General features: G+C 42.5%; 1 protein-coding gene across 28 annotated transcripts in view; it reads right to left on the reverse strand.

The window, feature by feature from the left end:
* Nucleotides 1-371, reverse strand: part of LOC139534247 (receptor-type tyrosine-protein phosphatase delta-like) — a 393,734-nt gene extending 393,363 nt beyond the window's left edge. For all 28 annotated transcript variants that reach the window (XM_071333216.1, XM_071333215.1, XM_071333245.1 and 25 more), the window contains exon 1: nt 296-371. The gene's annotated coding sequence lies outside the window, so the exon portion shown is untranslated. The remainder of the gene's footprint in view (nt 1-295) is intronic.
* Between the last annotated feature and the right edge of the window lie 5,629 nt (nt 372-6,000).

The following is a 6,000-nucleotide window of genomic DNA, read 5'->3' on the forward strand; positions in this document are numbered from 1 at the left end:
GGCATTTCTGCCAAAAACCGTATGCGGCTAAGGCTTAAGAAGGGTTGAACGATACTGAATAGGTGTAGACAAAGAAGAACTCTCCAGTAGGTGTACCACAACATTCAAGGGCCATTTTCTCAAAAGTGGGGTTACAAGTTTATCAACTTTCAAAGCAGAATTACTTTCCCATTGTTCCTCAACTGCAGTGTTGATACATATGACCGAATCCAGGTGGTGGGTCACATTTTTATTCAGCGTAGTATAAAGCTAAATTCGATGAAGAGAATGTATCATTGATCTGCATAGCTCTTACCTGTTAGTAACACTTGATACCAATGCTGCCTCGGACCAGAAGGAATGAAAGAATCTGAACTCCTCGGAATTTCCCTGGAAAAGAAGATGATTTGAAGGATTTAGGTGACATCACTAAACGACTGTCAATGTTTTTAATACCCACTCAGAACCAACCATGTGATGACAATAGATGTGGCAATATGATCATCTGTGACATCTGCATGGGAGGCTGTCAATGCCACACACAGGCTGCATCCCATATTCCCTATGGGCCCTGGTCAAGTAGTGCACTTTGTAGGGAACAGGGTGACATTTGAGACTCAACATTTTTTACATTTTTTTTACATTTTAAGTCATTTAGCTGACGCTCTTATCCAGAGCGACTTACAAATTGGAAAGTTCATACATTTTCATCCTGGTCCCCCCGTGGGGAATGAACCCACAACCCTGGCGTTGCAAGCGCCATGCTCTACCAACTGAGCCACACGGGACCAATTCCTCAACCAAATACTATTGACCAAGTAACACTGAATACTGGAGCTCATTACTTCACTGATTGTAGAGAACACCAAAATACAAAATACAAACAAAGATCCTATGCCAGTTTAAAGCAGGACGATGATAGGAAGGATGGATTTCAGTTCATTACAGTGTCCGCCCAAAATATCTGCACAAATATTTATATAGTGACAGTTTTCTCCATATACTGTACAGTTACTGTTATTTGCATTGTTGAAAGACATTGTTTGTTTGTTTGTTTGTAAACACACACAGCCCCAACTCACTCTCTCTCTCTATCTATCTATCTCTCTCTCACACATACACACAGTCTCTCCATTCTCAGTGTCATCCTTTCTCTCTTCCTCTCTCCGTCTCACCCTCTGTCTGTGAGTAGTCTTAATTGATTTGTCTTCAGCCGCGTAGCGATCGACAGCTGGGAGATAATGGGGAAGTAAAGGAACACAGACGAGCCCCGGAGGACCAGAGAGAGAGCTCTTCCTCACCAACGACACACACACTCGCACACACGCTCGGTCACACACCAAATGGTGGGGAATAATTCCGTCTCGGCTTGTATTGTGTCCTTTGTGTTCTACCCACACCGGAGCCTTCAGTCTATTTTACCAGTACTTTAACATGCAAAATCATCTGTTTACACTCCAAAAGATCAAAGTAGGTTCTAAAGATTTCTAAAAATCACTTCCTTCATTATGGAAGCCAACAAGGAGCGACAGAGTGTGCTTCTCACGCCCAGCATTAGAGCATACTGATTAATTAGCTTGTATAATTAGCTTAATGACATAGAAAAACACGGCTCCAGCCACCCAAGAAGGTATGCTAATGATCTCCTGTCTATAGCAATTAAAACACCCATCATTTCAGCACCAAAATAGTGTAGTTCAGAACTATGAGCTGGTAGGTTTGTGTTGTAAGGTGTCACAGCATTGTTTTAGCTGATACCGTGGCAAGGTGATAGCAGATAGGCGCGGTGCTGAAAAGTACAGGGGCCGGATTCACAAAACACTACTTATGAAAAAAACGTAAGAAGTTTAAGGAACAAAATAAGAAGTTCATAAGATTGTTCGTAAGTGCAATTCCTCAAAATGTTCTTAGGAATTCATAGTTTTCTTAGGAACTTTGTAAATATCTTTCCTAAGAACTTCACCATTCATGTGGACCAACTAGAGGAGAAGGTGTTGTCCATGATAGGAAAGACAGTGGCAGAGGGACTGCACGACCAGTACGTTAGGTAGCTAGCTAGCTGTAACGACATTAGCCAACATAGCTAACAACCTTAACATTAGCCAAGTTATTCTTTGCAAATTGACGAGCTAACACTAGATATTTAACACTTCTAGAATATTGTAATATATTGTTTTTTACTAGCTAGCTAGATAATGCGCATTTCATTCATTTTCTTGTGTGTTTAAATGTCCGATAGCCAACTGTGTCTGTGGGCCAGAGCAAGAAAACGTTAATGGTTACAGAAGTATCCATTCGTCACAAGACAAGGGTTTAGCTGTCCCAAAGTTAAGTACATTTCCAAGAAGAAATCTTTAAATATTATTTTCAAGAATCCTATTTCTTCCGATCTTTTTCTTAGGAAGAAACATCAGAAAAAAACTCAAGAACATTTCCAATAATTTTATTGAGGAATAGCAACGTGGCTTAACTCTCCTCATAAGTCTATAGTGGGCAGTTTAGAAGGAATGTCTTCTTAAGATTGTGAATCTGTGAATTGTGAATTGTGAATCTGGGCCCAGGTTTCTATAACTATCTCCTTTAAACAGAAACCATTGCCAACTCAAGTGTCCATATTATGACAGTACGGTGTCGATATTAGGATAGCCTCAGAGTCACAGAGATGCAAGTCATGTGAAAGAATAGAGAAGTAATATATGTGTTTCGGAGGTGCTGAAAACAGTAGGGTTTCGCATACACATCAGAATCAATATAGAGAAGCAGGGGTGTATTCATTAGTGCACAACGTAAAAACATTATAAAAAACAAACAAACAAATAAACAACATTTTGCAACAAAATGAGAGCTGCTGATTGGTCAAGTTAAGGTAAATCCTCCACTTTTTTTGACCTGTTTGCTTCTGTTTGGCTCCTCGTAAGTACACCCCAGGTGAAGAAAGGTGGATAGCCTCTTTACTTGGCTGTGCAACATCTTTATCTCAATTTGTAAAACATGTTTTATCTACTGATAACAGTGGCTATGGAATATAACTAGGCCTACTGTATATATCTCTATATACCCCTGATGCAAAATGTATAGAATATGTCTCTGAACATAGACAGAAGTACAATACTTTCATTTTAGGAGACAAACAGCTTGAAAGCATTCATCAAAAACCTGCCACACACCCTTCTCCCTAAAACACACAAACACAAACACAGCACATTAGGTATGCGGCAGACCACACAGAGACTATGTCTACTCCTCTATTTCTGACAGAAAGTATTAGCATTCCCAACCACACCTGAAACATAAATCCCACATTTATGACCTTCCCATAACTGTAAGTAAAGCTGAAGCACCGGGGTCAGCTCATAACAACCACTGTGAAGGGAGAAGGAAGGTTGCTCAAATGCTCATATGCTAGTACACGTCAAAAGGCAGGTCAAGCGAACAAATATGGTCAAAAAGACGGAAGACCGTTTTTTTCACCATTCTGATGGTTGTTTAACCGTGGGGTTAGCCGATCCCCACGGTCATAAACGTCTGTAATTGGCAATGAAACGCTGTCCGCCACCCACTAGGTGTAGACGTTATGGCGCTATCAGGCTTGGACAAACATGAGATGGGATGATGAATATGAAACAAAATAATGTTAGCGGTAAAGGCGTTTTAACGTTCCGGGCTGCCCGTCATGCCGGACAGAGTGAAATCTCAATCAATTCAAGGAAACTAACGTCATAATTCAAGTTTATTACAGATACATATGAATCAAGTATAAGGATGCTCAAGATTATCCATTGATGACATTCTGATTATAATGACAAAGGAGATTGTATAGAGTATAGAGTCAAATATCCCTTTGACTTCAATGGGGGCAAGGAGTCACCCCGTGGTGACTCCTTGCTGTCCCCAGTCCGCCTGGCCTTGCTGCTATTCCAGTTTCAGCTGTTCTGCCTGCGGTTATGGAACCGCCACCTGTCCCAGACCTGTTGTTTTTCAACTCTTGATGATCGGCTATGAAAAGCCAACTGAAAATTATTCATGATTATTATTTGACCATGCTTGTCACTTATGAACATTTTTGAACATCTTGGCATAGTTCTGTTATAATCTCCACCCGGCACAGCCAGAAGAGGACTGGCCACCCCTCATAGCCTGGTTCCTCTCTAGGTTTCTTCCTAGGTTTTGGCCTTTCTAGGGAGTTTTTCCTAGCCACCGTGCTTCTACACCTGCATTACTAGCTGTTTGGGGTTTTAGGCTGGGTGTCTGTACAGCACTTCGAGATATTAGCTGATGTACGAAGGGCTATATAAAATAAAATTGAATTGAATTGAATGATAATCAAGTAAAACAAACATTATATTGTCATACTGTAGTTAGATACAAACATCACAGGGTGATCACAAGTACTACTGCAAACACCCAAACACCCGCTTAGCTTCCATTTATGCTTACACTACCAAATAACATATCCACTATCCCTAGCACTACCAAAAACATCTAATTACAACACAGAGTTGCAAACAGCCTGTCTGAGCTGTGCTGAGCTGTGTTGCCAGCAGCAGGTGCAACGAACGGTATTCACTTGTGAGAGCGGAAGCATCACAGTTTTAGCTGACACCATTCTGTCAGAAACTTAGGCTTGCTTGTCAGCGCTCTGCTCGGCTCTGCTCAAACAAGTCTATGAAAGCAAGCAGAGGAAAGGAAGGAGTTGGTTTCTCTCCCCCGGTTTTCACCCCCGACAGCTGGCTCTGTGGCGCACGACTACGTCATAAACATTTAAATCTAGTGGGATTCTGTGAATCACACGTCAGATCAATGGACGTCAATGAGGTTAGTTCCGCTGTTGATGCTCAACGTCATTCATGAGAAAAGAGAACTGGGAAATACAAGGACTTGGGTGGAAAGTAGAGTGATGTGCAACTTAAATATCTTAGAGATCCTGATTAATATGGTTGTATCACACCTGTATGTGCCCACCCGTCAAACGAGAACTCTAGCATTCAAAGATTGCACGGCAACACAATGATCTGAATTGAACAGACAATACGGATGGCATTGGCTTCTGTTCAGTAGGCTATCATAGGTGGTGTGTTTAACTGATAATAGTGCTGTAGTACTGTGGGGACAATGCTTTCACAACTTCCTCTAAATGAAGGGAGTGTATTTTGTACACCTGGTCACAACACACACAAGGGCACACACACACACACACACACACACAACAGATGTTACGGCTAGGCTTAATTCCTTTGAATTAAAATGTCCTCCGGTAAGTATTTGACAACCTGCATCCCTAGGCATACTTGTGTGAATTGGACAATGTGCTGTCTGCTCAAGGCCTGCTGACGTATATAGCTTTATCTCTAAGGTAAGGCGATAGCAGCATGGTACAAAAGGCTAGCTCTTTGATTTGATCTCATCTGACGTTTAAAAAGGCAGCTCGCTGCTCGGTTGACAGTTTGCGTCCCTTAGCCCCCTCCCGATGTAGCGGCACGCTCCAGCCGAGCACCTCTACCTCGATCTACCCCTGTGCCTTTCTCCATCTCTCTCTCTCTCCCCCATTCCCAGAACGTAGGGATTAACTAGCGCCGACGGGGCATCCCACCTCTGAGGGTTGTGTTACCGACCAGATAAAAGGAGGAAGGGGTGGTGGGGGCTTTGATACCATCACTTTCCCACCTCCCCCTTCCGTCCATAAAATTTCCATCAGCAAGAGTTCTCCATCAGGGCTTAAGACCACACTCCCAAAAGGGGATCATAATCCACTCAGCCAACGTGGTCTCAATCATTCAAATGTCACGCCTGCTTTCAGCACACAGAGAGAGAGAGAGAGAGAGAGAGAGAGAGAGAGAGAGAGAGAGAGAGAGAGAGAGAGAGAGAGAGAGAGAGAGAGAGAGAGAGAGAGAGAGAGAGAGAGAGAGAGAGAGAGAGAGAGAGAGAGAGAGAGAGAGAGAGAGAGAGAGAGAGAGAGAGAGAGAGAGAGAGAGAGAGAGAGAGAGAGAGAGAGAGAGAGAGAGAACACATTCAAATCAAATC

The sequence above is a fragment of the Salvelinus alpinus genome, chromosome 11, assembly GCF_045679555.1.
Source record: "Salvelinus alpinus chromosome 11, SLU_Salpinus.1, whole genome shotgun sequence".
In the NCBI taxonomy this organism is placed as follows: domain Eukaryota; kingdom Metazoa; phylum Chordata; class Actinopteri; order Salmoniformes; family Salmonidae; genus Salvelinus; species Salvelinus alpinus.